Here is a 21,914-nt window from a genome sequence, read left to right on the forward strand (position 1 = left end):
GCATCCCCTCCCCTCTGGTAACCATCAGTTTGTTCTCTATAGTTAAGAGTGTTTCCTGGTTTGCCTCTCTCTCTCTCTCTCTGTTTTTTCTTTTAACCTCTTTGCTCTTTTGCTTATTTATTAAATTCCACATATGAGTGAAATCACATGGTATTTGTGTTTCTCTTTCTTTCTACCTGGGCAAAAATATGGAAACTTCACAAATTTTTGTGTCATCCTTATGCAGGGGTCATGCTCATCTCTCTATTGTTCCAGTTTTAGTATATGTACTGCCAAAGTGAGCACTACCCACCATGTTTTTTTAATAGAGACTTTATTTTTTTTTAAAGATTTATTTATTCATTTGGGAGAGAGAGAAAAAGAAAGCCCATGTTGAGGGGGAAAGGCAGAAGGAGTGGGAGAGAGAAAATCTCAAGCAGACTCCCTGTTGAGTGCAGAACCCCACTTGAGGCTTGATCTCAAGACCCTGAGATCACGACCTGAGCTGAAATCAAGTGTCCGATGCTTAATGGACTGAGCCACCCAGGTGCCCCAATCATATTTTTAGTGTATTCATTATTAGCCATATTTGGAAATAATTTTTAATAATAAGAAAAAATATATATACATATATACATGCATATTATACATATGATATATATCTATATATATCTATATAGATATATCATATATATGATATATATATCTATATAGATATATTTAGATATATATCTATATATGATATCTATCTATCTATATGACATATATGATATATATGATATATATGATACATATTATATATATCTATATTTATATATATTATATATATTATATATTATATATCTATATCTTTATCTATATATATTATATATCATACAAGTAAGTAATAATATATATAATATATAATATATATATTATATACATCATACAAGTAAGTAATACATAATTACATCACAATAAAATACTGCCTACATTTAATAAAATACTGCCTACATATACACAAATGCGTATATGCCTAGTGTAGTAAAAGACTGGAAGGAAATAAATGAAAACCTTAACTGCACGTTATTCATGTTTGATAGAAATGATGGGACTAAAAGAAAAAATAATGTGAATAGACCTATTACAGAGATGTGATTTAGGCAGCATTTTTGCATACTTTTCAACTTGAGCCTCACTATAATCCTGTGGGTAAGTGCAGGAAGGTATTATTTTCCCCTTTTATAGAGAAAGGTGCGGAGACTTAGAGAGGTGCTTGGTTTAATCAAGGTCGAAAGGCAGAGCTGAAATTTGAACATGGGTCATTTGATGCCGTATCTGCAGCCACTTTCATTTCACTAAACTAAATTGACCCTTTAAGATCATGTGGCTAGAAAATCTATAGCCAAAGGGAGGCCAGGAAATGGTGAAAACCTATAGTTATAATTCTTGAAAGTTTCACAGCTGCTAACACACAGGAAAAGTCGATTGAGATTCTAAGTAGTAAATGCAAATGAAAGTTTCTGGAGGGTTAACGGAAATTATTGATTATTCACAATATCTTTGTACACTGACTAAATTGAAGAGCCTTTTTCATGAGTCATCCCTGAGACTTTTGAGGGAAAGTAGATGGGTATTATCTTGGTCAACACAAAAGGAGACAGACTCAGAGAAGGGAAGAATACACCTGACACACACACGCACACTGAGACAGTACGTAAGGGCAAGGTAAAGTTCACGTTCTCGGCTTCTGCGTGATGAAGTGTGTTCATATTCTTATCCCCCAAACAGGGTAGTCTTGTTCACAGGTGAGCACGAGCAAATGTACTGCTCCCTGAGATGCATACCTTTCTACTTTAGCTTATTTCCCTTCATATTCCATTTTGTGTTCCCAAATAAAAACTTGAGCATTTTAGCCAAGGATTCAGGAATTTAAAAAAATGAGTATTGGAATAATTTTACACTTATCAGAAAGCCACAGCATGTAACCTTTACTCCTCCTTCCTTTGAGAAAAAACAAAACAAAACAAAAACCAAAAAAAATATACTGTGGGTGGTACAGGAAGTCCCAGGTTTCTCCTGGGTGCCAATTATTTTTATCTTTCAGTATCATGTTTTTATTTCATTTCATCAGTAGGTACTCATTTGCATAAGTTGTTCCTTCCTCTTAAAGAATTACCTATTTCATTAAAACTAAAAGTTTTCCCTCACTTTTCTGTTTGTCTGGCTAGAGTGCTTTGCCTTCTGAATTTTCTAAATATTTTTCTTAATCCATCAAATCACTTTGCCTAGATAGACCTAGTGTTCATTATTCCTAGAATATAAAATGCTATGTTAATTTATTTTATGCTTGATTCTACCTTTGTCTTATGACATATTGAAAAGCATTCTCCACAAAGAAGACACTAGTAACTATTAATAGCTGATATGGAAATATTATGACTCATACATATTTAGAATAATGCTTAATATCAGTATATTTTGGCAAACATTCTTACCATTACAAAAAGGAATGCTTTGTTTGTTCTTCTTCTTCTTCTTTTTTTTTAAAGTTCTGATAGGTCTTATCAACTTAGAGATCATAACCTAATGCCCCAGAAGGAGGTATGTTCATCTCTGGTTACATCTTTCCTGGCCCTCTCAACCTCCTATCTTCACATTTAACTCCCCATACTTGGACGCTTGACAATTGAGAACAAATTATTTGTGCGGTTAGAGTGCTATACATAAAAATATGGTAGGTGATAAAAGGGCACCAAAAACATACTTGGGACTATAAAGTAAGACCAGTACTTGCTGGAGAATATAGGTGCATTAGTTAGGCATTTTGAACAGTTCTGGGACTTTCCTAGGTTTACAGTATACTTAGGAAGGGGAACTAAACATACTCATCTAAACTTAGCAATATAAAACAAACAATAATCAAGGGAGTAGAAAGCATGTCAAAATATGTTCTGGAGGGGAGCTTAGTTTCGATTGGGAGAAACTGCTTTTTGTGGAGTCATCAAGGAAGACTGGATAGAGAGTTGGTAAGAATGACTGCAACACAGTGAATAATAACATCAACTTTAGATCAAGACAGGCTTGGATTTGAATTTTGACGTGGTGATCTTGAGCAAGTTATTTTACTTCTCTGAATGCTGGTTGTTTTCTGTTAAACTGGCTGAATAAAACTTACTTTATAGATGTTTTGGAAAAATTCAACAAAACAAAGTATGTAAAACATGCAGCTTAGTTCCTGCTACACAGGAAGTGCTGAACAAAGGCAGCTGTGATTAACGGAGTTGGAGCTTGAATGATAGATTGTCATTCCTTGGTGGGAGTTGGGATTGAGGAAGTAGGAGAGACAGGACAGAAAAATAAAGGCAGAAGACCTTGCCCGTGGGGCAAAGGCATAAACAAGGATGAGGAGGCCTAAATATGCAGATAGGTTTAAGAAGAATATAAAGGGACCATACTGAAGGTTTTTGGGGGGCCATGGGTATCACACCATTTATTTTGAACAGAGGCAATGTGTTTCAGATCACAAACCATTTGACCTTAACAGGTGGCTTGGCATCTTCCTTTTGGATGCTGAGATGCTGGTTTTGGGCAAAGCAAATATTCTATATTTATTTGTTTTTTTTTGCTTCATAGCACCACGGAGCATCTTACACATTACATCGTTCTATTATGACACATCTGTGAGGTAGGAAGAGCGGTAGATAAAAATGCCTGACGTGAACTGAATGGTCCACAGCAGGTGATTGTGCTGTGGAGATGGGCCTGGCTCCAGATTTCCTTCTTCCCAGAGCCTCCCTGAAAAAGCCCATGTGGCCAATCATGGCATTTCTCATTCCACATCTGCTCGGGGTGGTGGTGGGGGGACGGGAGAGAGGAAGGAAGGGCCCCAAATGGGTCGTGCAAACAGTTTTGCTCTACAGACAGGGAATATGGATCTGTAATTATGAAAGCACTTGCACATAATTTCCACAATAGCAAGGTGTCAATAAGCAGGTGCTTCCTTGTGTTGGCAAAAAGGCTCATCCCACTTCTAAAATGTTTATTTTTAAGATATCTTTCATGTTTGACTTGCGCTTTCCTTTGCACAGATGATCACAGTTGTTTCTCCTTTTCCTCTGGTGAAGGATGAGGGGAGCAGAGATGGCAAACATCTTATGAAGCCAGGTAAACTTTGGAGGACATTTGTATTCACCAAAGCCACAAAGCTGAGGCAGAAATGGCCTCCCTGGATTTTCCTCATTGTTTTGGGAGCAGCGAAAGGAGAACACTGGTTGAAGGAAATGCTCTCATGCAGAATTACAGAGGTGAGGACTTTCCTGGCAAGGATGCTCAGGGACCATCTGACTGATGTTTTATTTTTACAGAAGAAAGCTGAAGCCAGGAGAATTCAAATCAGTGATTCTCAACCTTGACTGCTATTGACATCACTTGCAGAGATTTAAAAACTATTTCTTTCTGGGCTCCATCTCCAGGGTCTCTAATGTAGTTGGTTTGGGGTGTGGTTAGAACACCTACAGTTTTAAAACTTCCCCAGGTGATCTTCCATTCAACCCCAGATTGAAAGCCATTTGTTTTTGTTCCGTGCAATGTACAGTACCACCTGTACTAATGAACGGCCATGCTCTCAATAACAAATGTCAATATGGGCCGCCAAGATATGTCAGTAGGAGCCCAGACTGCTAAATCTGGCAATTTCCTCAAGCCTCCAAACTTTATTCTGCAGTCTTTTGTTCATCTTTCTGTTGGCATTCTTTCATAGCCATGTCATGTGGTCTGCTGTTTCTTTCTTTTTTTTTTTTTTGCATTTTTTATTGTTTAAAATTTTTCTTTTTTTAAATTTTTATTAATTTTTTAAATTTCTTTTCAGTGTTCCAGAATTCATTGCTTATGCACCACATCCAGTGCACCATGCAATACGTGCCCTCCATAATACCCACCACCAGGCTCACCCAACCTCCCACCACCCCGCCCCTCCAAAACCCTCAGATTGTTTTCCAGAGTCCATAGTTTCTTATGGTTCGTCTCCCCCTCCAGTTTCCCCCAACTCCCTTCTTCTCTCCATCTCCCCATGGCCTCCATGTTATTCCTTATGCTCCACAAGTAAGCGAAACCATATGATAATTGACTCTCTCTGGTCTGCTGTTTCTAAACTTGAAAAATCACGTTATCAGAAAAGGAGTCTATAAAGGCATCATTCTGAGGTATAGCTGATGAATCGGTAAGACCTCCCTTCGCTGTCTTTGTATTTTAACGAAAACCATATGCTCAGCTAGGAAAAAGCCTTCATGACACAACCTTGCAATAATAACTCAGAGATATTACTTACTGTCTGTGAAGAGAGAATCAGATTTTCCCTATCAGGTCTGCAAGCTGGATTGTCCGGGAGATCCTCAAGGTCTCTGGCTGTAAGCACGTGGATTTGCAAGCTTCTCGGGCCATTGCGCCTGAGGATGAAAGGACTGTCACTTCAATTGCAAAGACCAGGATTTTTTCTTTGCAGTTTGTATGTTTTCTCCCTACTCCCAACCCTTCTAAACATGGGGGGAGGGGGAGCGGAAATCAGAGAACTTTTCCTGAAACAAAGCTGAAGAATGCCTGACTGTGCCTGGCCAAAGTGTGCCTCTTCATGGGGTATAAAAATCTGGAAGACTGCATGAATTCTGCTAGCCCCATACCTTGTACCTAAACCTAAGAAGTCTGCTTTGTGCCTCCACTATGTGTTGTTTGTAGTGTTCGTCTTGAGACCTTGCCTGGTTATTTCCATAAAGTTGCATTTAAGTAAGTAGGCAATTATGAGAGCTATTTTGAGTACATGTTTCTCCTTTAAGTCTTCATGGAAGTCTAGATACCAATTTATTCATTAATTTAATTCCTACTGTCCTTGCATTGTTGATTTTCTTCTCTAGAATAATAGCATTTGATTCTTCCTACAGTAGGATCATAGCTATGTGTAGAATTATCTACTAGAAATAAGCCTTTTAAAAATTATGTTTATTAATATATAATATATTATTAGCCCCAGGGGTACAGGTCTGTGAACCGTCAGGCTTACACACTTCACAGTGGTCACCATAGCACATGCCATCCCCAATGTCCATAACCCAACCACCTTCTCCACACCCTCCTCCCCCTGGCAACCCTCACATGTTTTGTGAGATTAAGTGTTTCTTATGGTTTGTCTCCCTCCCGATCCCATCTTGTTTCTTTTTTTTTCTTTCCTTACCTCCCAAACCCCCCACTCTGCCTCTCAAATCAGAGAGAGCATATGATCTGATCATATGATTTGATCAGAGAGAGCATAATACCCTCTAGTTCCACCCACATCTTTGAAAATGGCAAAATTTCATTTCTTTTGATGACTGCATAGTATTCCATTGTGTGTGTGTGTGTGTGTGTGTGTGTGTGTGTGTGTGTGTGTGTGACACATCTTCTTTATCCATTCATCTGTTGATGGACATCTAGGTTCTTTCCATAGTTTGGCTATTATGGACATTGCTGCTATAAATATTTGGGTGCACATGACCCTTCAGATCACTACATTTGTATCTTTAGGGTAAATACCCAGTAGTGTGATTGCTGGGTCATAGGGTAGCTCTATTTTTGAATTTTTGAGGAATATCCACACTGTTTTCCAGAGTGGCTTCACTGACTTGCAATCCCACCAACAGTGTGGGAGGGTTCTGCTATTTCCACATCCTTGCCAACACCTGTCATTTCCTGACTGGTTAATTTTAGCCATTTTGACTGGTGTGAGGTGGTATCTCATTGTGGTTTTGATTTGTATTTCCCTGATGCTGAGTGATGTTGAGAACTTTTTCATTGTCTTTTGGGCATCTGGATGTCTTCTTTGCAGAAATGTCTGTTCATGTCCTCTGCCCAATTCTTGATTGGGTTATTTGTTCTTTGGGTGTTGAGTTTGATAAGTTCTTTATAGATTTTGGATACTAGCCCTTTATCTGATACGTCATTTGCGAATATCTTCTCCCATTCTGTCAGTTGTCTTTGGTTTTGTTGACTGTTTCCTTTGTTGTGCAAAAGCTTTTGATCTTGATGAAGTCCCAATAGTTCATTTTTGCCCTTACTTCCCTTGCTTTTGGTGATGTTTCGAGGAAGAAGTTGCTGTGGCTGAGTCAAAGAGGTTGTGGCTTATGTTCTCAAAGATTTTGATGGATTCTTGTCTCACATTGAGGTCTTTCATCCATTTTGAGTTGATTTTTGGGTGTGGTATAAGGAAATGGTCCAGTTTCATTCTTCTGCATGTGGCTGTCCAATTTTCCCAGCACCATTTGTTGAAGAGACTGTCTTTTTTCCATAGGACATTCTTTCTTGCTTTGTCGAAGATTAGGTGACCACAGAGTTGAGGGTCTATTTCTGTGCTCTCTCTTCTGTTCCACTGATCTATGTGTCTGTTTTTGTGCCATTACCATACTGTCTTGATAATTACAGCTTTGTAGTAGAGCTTGAAGTCTGGAATTGTGATGCCACTAACTTTGGCTTTCTTTTTTTAACATTCCTCTGGCTATTCAGGGTTTTTTCTTGTTCCATATAAATTTTAGGATTATTTGTTCCATTTCTTTGAAAAAAAGTTGATGGTATTTTGATAGGGATTGCATTAAATGTGTAGATTGCTTAAGGAGCATGGACATTTTCACAATATTTGTTTCTACGATGCGTGAGCATGGCATGTTTTTCCATTTCTTTGTGTCTTCCTCAATTTCTTTCATGAGTACTTCATGATTTTCTGAGTACAGATTCTTTCCCTCTTTGGTTATGTTTATTCCTAGGTATCTTACAGTTTGGGGAGCAATTGTAAATGGGATCAACACTTTAATTTCTCTTTCTTCTGTCTTGCTGTTGGTGTATAGAAATGCAACTGATTTCTGTGCATTGATTTTATATCCTGACACTTTGCTGGATTCCTGTGTGAGTTCTAGCTGTTTTTGAGTGGAGTCTTTTGGGTTTTCCACATAAAGTATCATATCATCTGCAAAGAGTGATAGTTTGACTTCTTTGTCAATTCAGATGCCTTTTTATTCTTTCCTTTTTAAATTTAATTTTCTTTCTTTTCGGTGTTCCAAGATTCATTGTTTATGCACCACACCCAGTGCTCCATGCAATACGTGCCCTCCGTAATACCCACCACCAGGCTCACCCATCTCCCCACCTCCTCCCCTCTAAAACCCTTAGCTTGTTTCTCAGAGTCCACGGTCTCTCATGGTTTGTCTCCCCCTCCAATTTCCCCCATCTCACTTCTCCTCTCCATCTCCCAATGTCCTCCATGTTATTCCTTATGCTCCACAAGTAAGTGAAACCATATGCTGATTCAGATGTCTTATTTCCTTTTGTTGTCTGATTGCCGAGGCTAGAACATCTAGTACTATGTTGAATAACAGTGGTGATAGTGGACATCCCTGCCATGTTCCTGACCTTAGAGGAAAAGCTCTCAGTTTTTCCCCTTTGAGAATGATATTCACTATGGGTTTTTCATAGATGGGTTTGATGATATTGACGTATGTATCCTCTATCCCTGCACTTTGAAGAGCTTTGATCACATTTGTGTTTGATCTTGGATCATGAAAGATGCTATACTTTGTCAAATGCTTTTTCAGCATCTATTGAGAGTATCATATGGTTCTTGTTCTTTCTTTTATCGATGTGTTGTATCACATTGATTGATTTGTGGATGTTGAACCAACCTTGCAGCTGGAATAAATCCCACTTGGTCGTGGTGAATAATCCTTTTAATCTATTTTGGTGAGAATTTTTGCATCCATGTTCATTAAGGATACTGGTCTGTAATTCTCCTTTTTGATGGGGTCTTTGGTTTTGGGATCAAGGTAATGCTGGCCTCATAAAATGAGTTTGGAAGTTTTCCTTCCATTTCTATTTTTTGGAACAGTTTCAGGAGAATAGGTGTTAATTCTTCTTTATACATTTGGTAGAATTCCCCTGGGAAGCTGTCTGGCCCTGGGCTCTTGTTTGTTGGGAGATTTTTGATGACTGCTTCAATCTCCTTACTGATTATGGGTCTGTTCACATTTTCTATTTCTTTCTGGTTCAGTTTTGGTAGTTTATATGTCTCTAGGAATGGACCCATTTCTTCCAGATCGTCATATTTGCTGGCATATAGTTGCTCATAATATGTTCTTATAGTTATATTTCTTTGGTGTTGGTTGTGATCTCTCCTCTTTCATTCATGATTTTTATTGGTTTGGGTCCTTTCTCTTTTCTTTTTGATAAATCTGGCCAGGGGTTTATCAATCTTATTAATTCTTTCAAAGAACCAGCTCCTAGTTTCATTGATGTGTTCTACTGTTCTTTTGGTTTCTATTTCATTGATTTCTGGTCTGATCTTTATGATTTCTCTTCTCCTGCTGGGTTTAGGCTTTGTTTCATCTTCTTTCTCTAGGTCCTTTAGGTGCAGGGTTAAGTTGTGTACTTGAGACCTTTCTTGTTTCTTCAGAAAGGTTTATATCACCATATACTTTCCTCTTAGGACGGGCTTTGCTGTGTCCCAAAGATTTTGAACAATTGTGTTTTCATTATCATTTTTTTCCATGAATTTTTTCAATTCTTCTTTAATTTCCTGGTTGACCCATTCATTCTTTAGTCGGATGCTCTTTAACCTCCATGTATTTGAGTTCTTTCCATTTTTCCTTTTGTGATTGAGTTCTAGCTTCAGAGCATTGTGGTCTGAAAATATGCAGGGAATGATCCCAATTTTTTGGTGCTGTTTGAGACCTGATTTGTTATCCTAGGTGTGATCTATTCTGGAGAATTTTCCATGTGCACTAGAGAGGAATGTGTATTCTGTTGCTTTGGGATGGTATGTTCTGAATATATCTGTGATTTCCATCTGGTCCAATGTGTCATTTAAGGCCTTTATATCCTTGTTGATCTTTTGTTTAGGTGATCTGTCCATTTCAGTGAGGGGGGTGTCAAAGTCTCCTACTATTATTATATTGTTGTTGATGTATTTCTTTGATTTTTGTTATTAATTGGTTTATATAAGTGACTTCTCCCATGTTAGGGGCATAGATATTTAAAATTGTTAGAGCTTCTTGTTGGACAGACCCTTTATGTATGATATAGTGTCCTTCCTCATCTCTTAGTATAGTCTTCGGCTTAAAATCTAATTTATCTGACATAAGGATTGCCAGCCCAGCTTTCTTTTGATGTCCGTCAGCATGGTAAATTGTTTTCCACCCCCTCACTTTAAATCTAAAGGTGTCTTTTGGTCTAAAATGAGTTTCTTGTAGAGAGCATATTGATGGGTCTTGTTTTTTATCCATTCTGATACCCTGTGTCTTTGATTGGGGCATTTAGCCCATTTACATTCAGGGTAACTATTGAAAGATATGAATTTAGGGCCATTGTATTGCCTGTAAGATGACTATTACTGTATATTGTTTCTGTTCTTTTCTGGTGTGTTACTTTTAGGCTGTCTCTTTACTTAGAAGACCCTTTCAGTATTTCCTGTTGGGCTGGTTTAGTGTTTGCAAATTCTTTTAATATTTGTTTGTCCTGGAAGCTTTTTATCTCTCCTTCTATTTTCAATGACAGCCTAGCTGGATATAGTATTCTTGGCTGCATATTTTTCCCGTTTAGTGCTCTGAATATATCATGCCAGTTCTTTCTGGCCCACCAGGTCTCTGTGGCTAAGTCTGCTGCCAGTCCAATATTTCTACCATTGTATTTTGCAGACTTCTTGTCCAGAGCTGCTTTCAGGATTTTCTCTTTGTCACTAAGACTTGTAAGTTTTACTACTAGATGATGGGGTGTGGACCTATTTTTATTGATTTTGGGGGGAGTTCTCTGCGCTTCCTGGATTTTGAAGCTTGTGCTCTTTTCCAAATTAGGGAAATTCTCTACTATAATTTACTCCAGTATACCTTCTGCCCCCCTCTCTCTTTCTTCTTCTTCTGGGATTCCGATTATTCTAATATTGTTTTGTCTTATGGTATCACTTATCTCTCACATTCTTCCCTCGTGGTTCAGTAGTTGTTTGTCTCTCTTGCTCAGCTTCTTTATTCTCTGTCATTTGGTCTTCTGCATCACTAATTCTTTCTTCTGTCTCATTTATCCCAGCAGTAAGAGCCTCCATTTTTTTTTAAAGATTTTATTTATTTATTTGACAGACAGAGATTACAAGTAGGCAGAGAGGCAGGCAGAGGGAGAGGAGGAAGCAGTCTCCCTGCTGAGCAGAAAGCCCCATATGGGACTCAATCCCAGGACCCTGGGATCATGACCTGAGCCGAAGGCAGAGGCTTTAACCCACTGAGCCACCCAGGTGCCCCAAGCCTCCAATTTTTTATTGCACCTCATTAATAGCTTTTTGATTTCAACTTGGTTAGATTTTAGTTCTTTTACTTCTCCAGAAAGAGATTTTATTTCTCCAGAAAGGGATTCTCTAATATCTTCCATGCCTTTTTTTGAGCCCAGTTAGCACCTTGATAATTATCTGAACTCTAGTTCTGACATATTGCCAATGTCCATATTGATTATGTCCCTAGATGTTGGTACTGCCTCTTCTTTTTTGGGGGGTGAGTTTATACACCTTGTCATTTTATCCAGATATGAATATATGAATGAGAGAATAAAATAATAAGAGGTGGCAAAGATCCCAGAAAAATATACACTATCCAAGTCAGAAGAGACCTTTTAGAAAGTAGTAGATTTTCTGTTCCTAGAATTGCTGCTCTTCTTCTCTTCTATCTCCTGTTGATTCTGTAGGTGTTTGGAATGATATGATAACTATCTAGCTGAATTCCTGGGAACTAATGCTGTTTCAGTCTGCTAATCCTCCACCATCTTGCTTCCTCTGAAATGTGCCTTTTTAAAAAAAAAGATTTCTTTATTCATTTGAGGGAGGGTGGGGTAGAGAGAGAGGGAGAAAAGCAGATGCCTGCTGAGCATGGAGCCTGATGTGGAACTTGATCCCAGGAGCCTGAGATCATGACCTGAGCAGAAATCAAGAGTCAGGTGCTTAATCAACTGAGGCACCCAGGTGCCCCTGGAAATATGCTTTTATTATATTATCATTAGTAAGATATGGAAAGAGAGGAGAGAAGGGGCTATAAAAGAATGCTGAAATTAATCATGAGTACCTAACACTGTATGTAAGAACTTTATGCCTGACTTTAAATTTTGGCATGATTAATTAGCCTGTATCAGAGTTTTCTTCCCACCAAAATGTATATCAATGTGGAAAAATACATAAAACAATGATTTGAAGGAAATGGGCAGCAACAATGCAAGGCTAAGGTCTCTGAGCTAAGGGAAACGCATGAGTTATGTTCTGTATTCACCCTAATTTCTCCCCGAGTGCAATTTCCAAACCCCTCTGTGGGGTCATAGAGCCCAAGCTGAAAACAGCAGTTTTGCTATCAGAAGAAACAGGCTGGTGTTTAGAGTTATCATGGTGACTGGGATTTGAGGGTTAGGGTATTAGAAGAGAGCTACAGAGGACCCTCAAAAATCTACACAAAAATTCATATCGGGTCTTTGGCTGACTCATAAAGCTATGCATGCACAGAATGAAATTTCAAGAGCTGGAACAGAGAAAAAAATGCAGGGAGGCTTAAATATAATCAGGATTTTTAATTTTTACAACTCTGAGGAGACATTAATGTTTGGGTCCAGCTAGTAAATGCCCTGGGCTTACTGTTGTCATTGAAATACCACGTCCTAGAAGTTAGGAGAATGTAGTATGTAGTATTAGTAGTATGGTAGGAGTAAGGGCTGGACTCCAGGAGAAAGGGCAAAAGTGAAATAGACCCACCCCAACATAGACTAACATCAAATGGCAGGATGAGGGTGATCCTCTAGAGACTTACTTGTCTGTCAGATAAAAACTTAATGCTCTTTAGAAGACGACATACTTCAAAGCACCTATGATGTATCACTTAGAACATCCAGCATATCATATAAAACTTTAGGCATTCAAAGAAGCAGGAAAAGTGACTAATAAATAAGAGATAAGGTGGGGGGAAAAGACCTAGATAAGATATAAATATGGAATATAATTAGCAAGGAGTTCAAAACAACCATGATTAAGGTGTTGAAAAATAAAGAAAAAGATGGTCAAAATGAATAAAAAGATGGAATATTTCAATAGACACTTGGAATCTATTAAAAGAATCTGATAGAGGTCTGGATCTGCACAGTGCGGTATTTGAAATTAAGGTCTTTATGCCTGACATATGACTAATTAGTCTAAATTCTCATGATAATTGCATTTATCTGCCACATAGATTAAAATCTGTGATGTGAATAGAGAAACCAATAGGTGTAGGCTGATTAATGACAATGAAATCTAAGGGACTGGGGTTGCATAGGCAAAAGAGAAAATTCTTTTGTGAACTGTGCTAGATTTTGACCGATGAGATGAGGCAACTATAAAACATGATGTTCAAATGACCAGAAATACATATTTAGCCTGTCCATTAGCTTGTTGAGGCTGTTGCAACACACACGAGGTGGCTTATGCAACAGAAATCACATGGCATTTTCCCTGGGTGTGTGTGTCTAGGTCCAAAATTTTTGCCCAAATTAATTGTCATTAAGTTTCTGTTGCTTTCAACCCAAAAGCCCAATAATTGAAATAATTGGAACAAGATGTAAGCCTTTGAGATTTCAGCATACATGGAAATGATCAGAATGGAGCAAAACTTGGAGTTCCAGATGGACAAACCACCTGTTTCCTTGGCAGGCAAAAGAAGGAAGAGCAAGGAATCTGAAATGAGCTGGAGGAAAAGAAGGGTGGAATTAAGAGGAAGATTGATTTTCCTCCTACAATCATGTAGGAGAGGCCTAACTTCAGAGTCTAATTATTGGACTGGATTCCAAACTAAGGACACTCTAAGATCTATGTCCGTATTGTAGATTCTCTGATATGCTTACATGGAAGGGTTACTATTGCATGTTGGTTTCTATTGTAATTTGATGCTATTGATGCTTATACAGTAGTTCTCAGCTGCTGTGTAAGTCAGTTCTATTTCCTTTTTTTTTTTTTTTAAGGTATATTTATCTGAGAGACAGAGAGGTAGACAGAGAGACAGAGGGGAGGGCAAAGGGAGAGGGAGAGATAGAATCTCAAGCCAACTCTCACTGAACATGGAGCCCTTTGGGGGGCTCGAGGCGGGACTCAGTCCTACCACCCTGAGATCATGCCTGAGACAAAACCTAGAGTTGTAAATCACGTTTCCTGAAGTAACGACATTCCTGGAAGATGATGTTCACATCCACATCCCAGCCCCGTAGCTATCACTGGGTCTCTGGGTTTTCTACACTGGAAAATATATCAGTGTAAGTGAAACTAGTATTTTTAAAACAAACAAACAGACAAAACAAAACCTTGGATTTTCTTTGAACTCTCTCTGTAGTGAAGAATAACCCTTGCCCAAGAGAGGTCTGCCCCCTGCCCTCAGCTTCTGGGAGGTAATCTCTACACTCTTGCAATGCCATGCCTGAGAGGAGTCTTGTGGGACTGGAGGTTATGGGATATCAGAGGTTTCACAGCCTCAGAACTCCCAGATACTCTGACAGAATGTCTGGATAGTCTATTAATGTTATTCACTGCAGGAGCTTTGAGTCACACAGCGTCAGCTTGATCCCAGACTACCTGGAAACTGAGGTCAGCCACATGGCCAGTCAACCACAGAACCTGAATCAAGACTCTGGATGCCAAGGCTTGGGTGAGCTCCCCTGGTTTGGCGATTTTCCATACGTGTCAGCATATGTTGCTGCTGGAAAAGTAATGCTGTGTGTGGCTCAGTGCAGAGAGGACAACATGAAGCCCTGTGTTTGAAACTTTCCTGGATTTTGCCCTATGTGCCTCTCTTGGCTGACTTTAATCTGTATCATGTAACGTAACCTAATCTCTATCTTTTTTTTTTTTTTTAAGATTTTATCTATTTGTTTGTATGTGTGTGTGTGTGTGTGTGTGTGTGAGAAAGAGAGAGACAGAGAGAGAGCAGAGGCAGGGTGAGTAGCAAGCAGAGGGAGAAGCAGATTCCCCACTAAGCAGGGAGCCTGATGCGGGACTCGATCCCAGGACCCTGGAATCACGACCTGAGCCAAAGGCAGACACTTAACTGACGGAGCCACCCAGGCGTCCCTAAACTAGTCTATATCTTAAACCATAACCATGAGGATAAAAGCTTCCAGTGAGTTCTGTGAGTTTTTCTAGCGAATTATTCAAACTAAGTATGGCCTTAAGGACCCATGAGTTTGTAATTGGTCAGAAGTAAGGGTTACTGGTGGACTGCCTTCTAACTTCACATTCTAAAAAAACGTAAATAATTTATAAATGGTGTTTCTGTAATTACTACTAGTGACAATTCACCTGTGACGAACTGCAAATTTAAGCCAGTGGCTTGAAGATAATGCTGGTAGATGTTCGTTTTAAGGAAGAGGATTTGTGGTTTAAAATAACTGGCAATTCCTCTAAGTACTGTGGTATTCATTCAGTCAACAAATATTTGCTGAGCACCTTACTATATACCTTAAAGACAGTCCCTTACATAGAGATAATTCCTAGATTTTAAAGAAACTTGACAATAATGGTTAACAAAGAAATCTGATTCATTTTGAACAAGGATTAGTTTGCTGACAGAGACAGCTACATCAAGGCCATGAAGTCCATTTTGTTGTAGTGGTCAAAATTGTGATATCTGGAACCAAGTAAGCCTGGGCTGACTACCTAATTTAATTTTTCAGTATGCATACTGTGATATTCATTGCAATTTTCTGCTCTTTCTCACTTTTCTCATCTGTAAAATGGAAATAATATCTACTTCATACACTTGTGAAGATAAGGTGGGACGATGTATTAAAAGATCCGTCGTATAATCAATACCTGTTATTTAATATTATTACTATATATATATGTATCTTTTAATGCATATTTAAAAAAAAACGAGTGTGGGGGGATGTTGCTTCTTAGCATTACCTACTTTTATATCTGTGGCCACTTAGATCCTTGGTCCGAAGAGCTGTTACGGCACCGGGGTGGACAGCAGAGCAGATCCAGCTTTGAACTGTCTGGCGTAGCAGAAAAGCAAATGACTTTGGCAGCAGTCACTTCAATTACAGCCACTTTTGCTGCCTTTTGTTTTGTAAGTAAAATAGCAGAGCGTTTTGGCTCTTGTGTATTCAGGGGTACAAAGCCCCAGAGAAGGTGAGATTGGATTTTGTGATCGCACGGCTTTTAGGCAGGGGAAGGATTGTGAAGCAGCTGGTGAGAGTAAAATATTCATTAGTTTAGTCTGTAGTCACAGTCACATGTTTAGATGGCTTCTCGGTGGGGTTAGCTCAAGTTCTGCCCCCAGACATTTTAATTGTATAGAATATATCGACAGGCAGGACTACACAGAGCTTTGGTAAATTGTTTATTTCTGAGATTTTCTTCATTCTCATGAAAATGCATATTAGACATTAGTCTACCCAATTAAATTTACTGGACAGACAGAAGTGACAAAATAACATTAAAAGCTAACATTTTATAAAATTGGAATACTTTGCCTTGAGTATATTTAAAAAAAAAAAAAAAAGGCCATGTTGTCCAACATGGAACCTTCTGCACACCCCTGCCTTTGATCAATTTAGCCATTTTGGCTCAGTTCACTAATCTGTTCCAGGTAATTATACTTTGCACTGACATCACACCCTGGGCTCTTCCCTCTTATTCTCAAAATGAATAAATCCTCTTGGCTAGCAGCGTAGATTATATTCTGCTCCTTTTAAGTCCATTACTCAAAGTCACAAGGCTAGACCTTGGCAGAGCTCAAAGATTTGGTGCTAGTTCTCTCTTCAACAGACCCTCAGTTCCCAGACCGTAGCTTGCAGTGGAGTAGCGCTAGAAGCTTGTTGAAAATGCATACGCCTGGGTGTGAGACACAGACATGCTGATTCACAATGTCTGGTACAGAAACCCGAAGTCAGCATTTTTAACCACCACACTCCTGAAGTAGGTGATTGTAGAACCACAGCCAAGGGATCACACAGGAAGTCTTCCAGTAGCGAAATCCACAGGTTATCTCGGCCTCCCTTCAGCGTGGAGAGTAATGGAGAGTAAGTGCCATTTCCTGTGCCAGGAAGGAAAATAGAGCTGGTCTCTCCAAAAGAAAAGTGGTGTTTTCTTTTTCTCTGCCTTGCTCACGCCCCTGTGAGGTTTGCATCTGACACTTGAGAATTTTAGGTGGAAGCTAAGCTTTACTCTTGGGATCCCCAAGAGTGGCTTCTCTCTGTGGTGGTCATATGGCATGAGGGAGTGCACACGAATATGATAGAAACAAACCAAAGCTTCAACCATGAAATGTTCCTCTTTCTGGACAATCCGTGGATGCCCTCTGTAGCCACTGATGCAATGCCATGGTCTGACCCTCTTCCTGCTTTGTGTCCAGTTGCATCAGCTCCTTGGAACCTCTGCAAGTAGTTCCCAGGAAACAGACAACATACTAACCTTTCTGAGGACCCACTGCTCTTTCCCAGAGCTATCTCATGAGATATACAAAATTGTGTATACAAGCCATCTCATGAGAATACAAAATTGCTTCTGGGGTCATTCTGGTCATCAGTTTCCAGAGGAGAGAAGTTTCTACAGCAATTGGACGCTCCTACCTTGTGCAGAAGCCTTTCTTAATATTAAGGAATGGTTCAGCCTTTGGCATGAGCTTATGCGGTTTTCCCTTGAACCTCTGTTTTTCTGGTCCTAATGGGAAATGCTTTCTTTTCACGGAGCAAGTACTAGATATATAGTGTCAGAATAAATCCCACATTCTGTGGGACTCCTGGCAACTATAATTGTGTCACAGAAACAACAAAACATGCTAATGAAGCAGGTTTTATTTCCATCGGTAAACAGTCTGCATACATATTAAGTTTCCTGCAAACTAACCAAGATGATACATTAGGAAGTTTCTTAGCAATTTCAGAATCATGTGATTGTATTTAATCTTCTCATTAGGAAAATGATGGGGGTTAGAATGGAGGAGGGGTTAGCAAACCTATTCTGTAAAATATTTTAGGCTCTGCAGGCCATATAGTCTCTTTTATAATTAGTCAGTGCTGCTGTTGAAGCATAAAAGCAGCCATAGACAAAACATAAATGAACGGGCATGGCTTTGTTCCATGAATTCTTTATTTACAAGAACAGGTGGTAGACTGTGTCTGTCCTCGGGGCACTAGCTTACTGACCCCTGGACTCAGTAGTCTTTCCTACCTCCCTAAATTTGTAATTCTGTTCAAGCAAATTGCAATTCAACTGTCACTTGGTTGTCTTCTGATTAAGATCTATGGTGCTATCCGTTTCTAATTTTATCTTCCAAAGACCACTAGAATTAGAAATCATACTAATATTTATTTAAAAACTCTTATGCTATATGAAAATATGTTTTAAATGGTAATTAATTGAGTTTTTCCAAACCTAAAAAAATGGCACAATTATTATGATCTGCATTTGCACATACACATTATTGTATGTATCCACAGTAAATGGTGCAATTGGGAATCAAGTTCAAGTGAGTCTGTTTTTAGAAACTGATTCATAAATACCACACTCTTGACTGCTTTACATGGAGGTAGAATATTTTTATATTCCAAAGAGTTAGCACGTGTGCTAATCCCTTACAGGGGAAAGAGTGTAGAGCAAGAATGAGGGAAAAGAGAAAAAAACAGGGAGATGGCAGCCATTGAAAAGGGGGATTTTAATAGATGGGTCTACAATGTCCAACATGACAGAAGCTGAGGCAGAGCTGAGGAGAAACGATTAGATTTGAAAACAAGAAAGTGTCTGATGACTCTCAGACCCCCAGTGGGTGGGGCCAGGGGCCAGGTTACAAGAGGAGGAATAATATGGGAAAGTGTTGTTTTAGAAACTTGGCAATATAGTGGAGAGAAATGGGATGTTGCTTCCAATTCCGCCCCCCACTCCATCTTTTCATTCTCTTCAAGAAAACCAGCTAAGATATACATATCCTTTCACATGTTGATCCTTCCATAGCTAGCTTGGCAGGTTTGCCTGGCAAAAACCTCAAGATTTACTCTTAAAGGGTGTGCGAGAAGCCATTTATCAGTCTCGAACCCAGTAATCAAGTGACGGCCAGGCTCTAAGGGTTCCTTCCTGGTGGTCAGGAGTCTTATGCCAGCATCACTGAGCTCCTTATTCTTTTACGCTCAGAGCAAGATGAAATTTAGAGGCCGGCTTATTGGGAAGTTACTTCACTGTGTCGTTCGGATCTAAGAAATGTTGGAGTGACTGCTGTTCCCGAAAACACAGGTGGTGGTGGAGTAACAAGCGAAGCTTTGTTGATTTTGCTTTTCTCATAAAATAGGTGAAATGGATCAATTCTGGCAGAGTTCAAAGCTCTCTTTCTGTCACGAAAGAGAAATAACTCCAAGGGCCAGAAAAATAAGAAGACAATGTGTTTATGTCAGTCTTTAGATTAGAGAAGTTATCACTGGCTGAAGTTCCAAGTGGGATTATGGCTCACTCCAGCCATCTGACTGGGGGTCTGGGACCTGGTGCTAATGTGGAAAGAGTTGGCCTCTTTCGCAAAAATCTTTAAATCGAACAACTGCTTTCAAAACAGATTGTCTGTGGGGCACCTGGGTGACTAAGTCGGTTAAGGGTCTGATTTTTTATTTCAACTGGAGTCATGGTCTCAGGGTCGTGAGATCGAGTCCCCGTCCAGCTCTGCACTCAGCATGGAGTCTGCTTGAGGTTCTCCCTCTCCCTCGGCCCCTTCCCACCCCCACTTCTTTCTTTCCCTCTCTCAAATTAAAAAAATTAATATTAAAAAACCCAGATTGTCTATAATGCCAAACTTCAAACAACTCATTTTGAATTTTGAAAGAATCATGTGGGACACTTTACGATTACATAAATATCTCGGGTGATCCAATATAGAAGTTTGAGTGAAGGTCAAAACTCTTCTATGATATTTCGAGATGTTTAAAAACAGTACTTTGAAAACAGAGGAAACTATGGGTTATCTGTATTAACCCTAGTGATGGTCATGAATAATGAGCATGGACCAAACCTTAATTAGCCATTACCCAAGGTTCAGTTTCCAAGAAAAGTGAACATTCTATCAGAGTGGTTAATAAATTACAAATTCAAATAATTCCATATATTAAAAATTTATTTTTCCATTTTGACAATGCTGATTTGTGACCTGCTCAAAAAATTGTTATTAGAAAAAAAAGAGGTAGGGCAAATGATCTGAATACTTTGTTCACTAAGTTGTGTAACTGAAGCTTGGCTACAATAACATGTAATTCAATGATTTAATGAACACCTTGGTGGTGATATGCAGTTTTTGGTAATTTAGGAAATAGGATGGTTTTCATCTGCCCTTAATTATAATTTTTCTTGTACTTATTTCTCACTTAATCTTTAAAAAGGAATTAAACCTTTTTACAGTATTGGAGTAGGTCATAATTAGTTCATTATGGAAGAATCAGAGTATAATTATTAATTCAACTTTCTGTTCCTTTTATTTATCTTTTTAATATTTATTCAGTTTTGAATTCAAAAGACCTTTAACGAGTTCTGCTAATTCTAAGTGCCAATAGTTACTTTCTCTTAGAAATGCAGACTAAGATATTTATCATAGTGGATTCAAATGTTGCCTGATTAAATTCTCCTGATTTTTCTCCACAGGTCACTTTTTATCTGATGAACAAAGACCTTTAGTTTTAGGAAAGGTTGGCTTAGCGTGCAGTGTCTTACACAGTGCCTACCACACACATAGTAAGTAGCTAGTGAATGATTTTGCATTTGTATTCTTTTGAAAAGTCTTTTCTCAGTGTTTTTTTGGCTTTAACTTCATTTTTTTTTCAAGTTAAATCTAGTTTGACACAATTTTATAGACAACCAAGATTCCTAAGCTACTCATTAGTTGCACTTAGGTATTTGCCAACTTTGCTTGTTGACAAGTTGTTGACATTGGGACTAACTGTAGAAGTGAGCAAATCACCCAGAAATTTATTAAGGTGCTTCTTCTTCTTCTTCTTTTTTTTTTTTTAAGATTTTATTTATTTATTTGACAGAGAGAGATCACAAGTAGGCAGAGAGGCAGGCAGAGACAGACAGGAGGAAGCAGGCTCCCTGCAGAGCAGAGAGCCTGATGTGGGGTTCAATCCCAGGACCCTAGGATCGTGACCTGAGCCGAAGGCAGAGGCTTTAACCCACTGAGCCACCCAGGTGCCCCCCAAGTATGTTTTTTATTGTATAGTTTAAACTGCAGATTTTAAATTATGATGAGAATTATCATAGAAGGAAATAGAACTTTATTTCTGAAAATATCACATATAGTACCTTTTTTTTTTGTGAGACAGCTGAGTCTCACAGCAGAGTGGAAAAATATTTTCAAAATTAATACTTTCCCTTTAAAAATAATTTCTCATCATTAATGTTAAGAATTTCTGTGTCTTGTTTTGTTCATGTATTAAAATTGCTTGTCATTCACTTTGTTGTAGAGAGAAAAGATAAAAGGGCAATTTTAAACATGATTGATGTTTAAGTATAAGTCACTTGATGTAGACAAATTTTATTGACATCACTAAAAATCAAACATCATTCTGAGCATAATTAATTTCTGAACTGTTAGAATGTGGTTCTTTATTTAGTACTTGTTATGAGCTGAATGCCTCTCTCCCTGCCAACCCCCAGATTTGTATGTTGAAGTCCTAACCCCTTGTGCCTCAGAATGTGCATGTATTTGGAGATACGGTCTTGAAAGAGATAATTAAAATGGGTCTTTAGGGTCGGCCCTAATCCAACATGACTAATCCAACGTGTCCTTATAAGAAAAAGCCACGTGGAGACACATGGAGACAATGGCCGTCTACAAACCAAAGAGAGAGAGGCCTCTGAAGAAATCAATCCCAACAGCACCTTAATCTTGGACTTCCAGCTTCCGGAGCTGTGAGAAAATAAATTTCTGTTG

The 21,914-nt window shown here is 38.7% G+C and overlaps 1 long non-coding RNA gene across 2 annotated transcripts in view; it reads left to right on the forward strand.

Moving 5' to 3' along the window:
* The window catches only part of LOC308341308, a 198,386-nt gene that overhangs the window by 40,478 nt on the left and 135,994 nt on the right, over positions 1-21,914 (forward strand). The window contains exons 2-3 of one of the 2 annotated variants that reach the window (XR_013966705.1): positions 14,545-14,657; positions 20,627-20,716. The exons of the other annotated variant lie outside the window; for it this stretch is intronic. This is a non-coding gene — a long non-coding RNA (uncharacterized lncRNA). The remainder of the gene's footprint in view (positions 1-14,544; positions 14,658-20,626; positions 20,717-21,914) is intronic. 2 annotated transcript variants of the gene reach the window in all.

This window comes from Martes martes, assembly GCF_963455335.1.
Source record: "Martes martes genome assembly, chromosome: 4".
NCBI classification, from domain to species: domain Eukaryota; kingdom Metazoa; phylum Chordata; class Mammalia; order Carnivora; family Mustelidae; genus Martes; species Martes martes.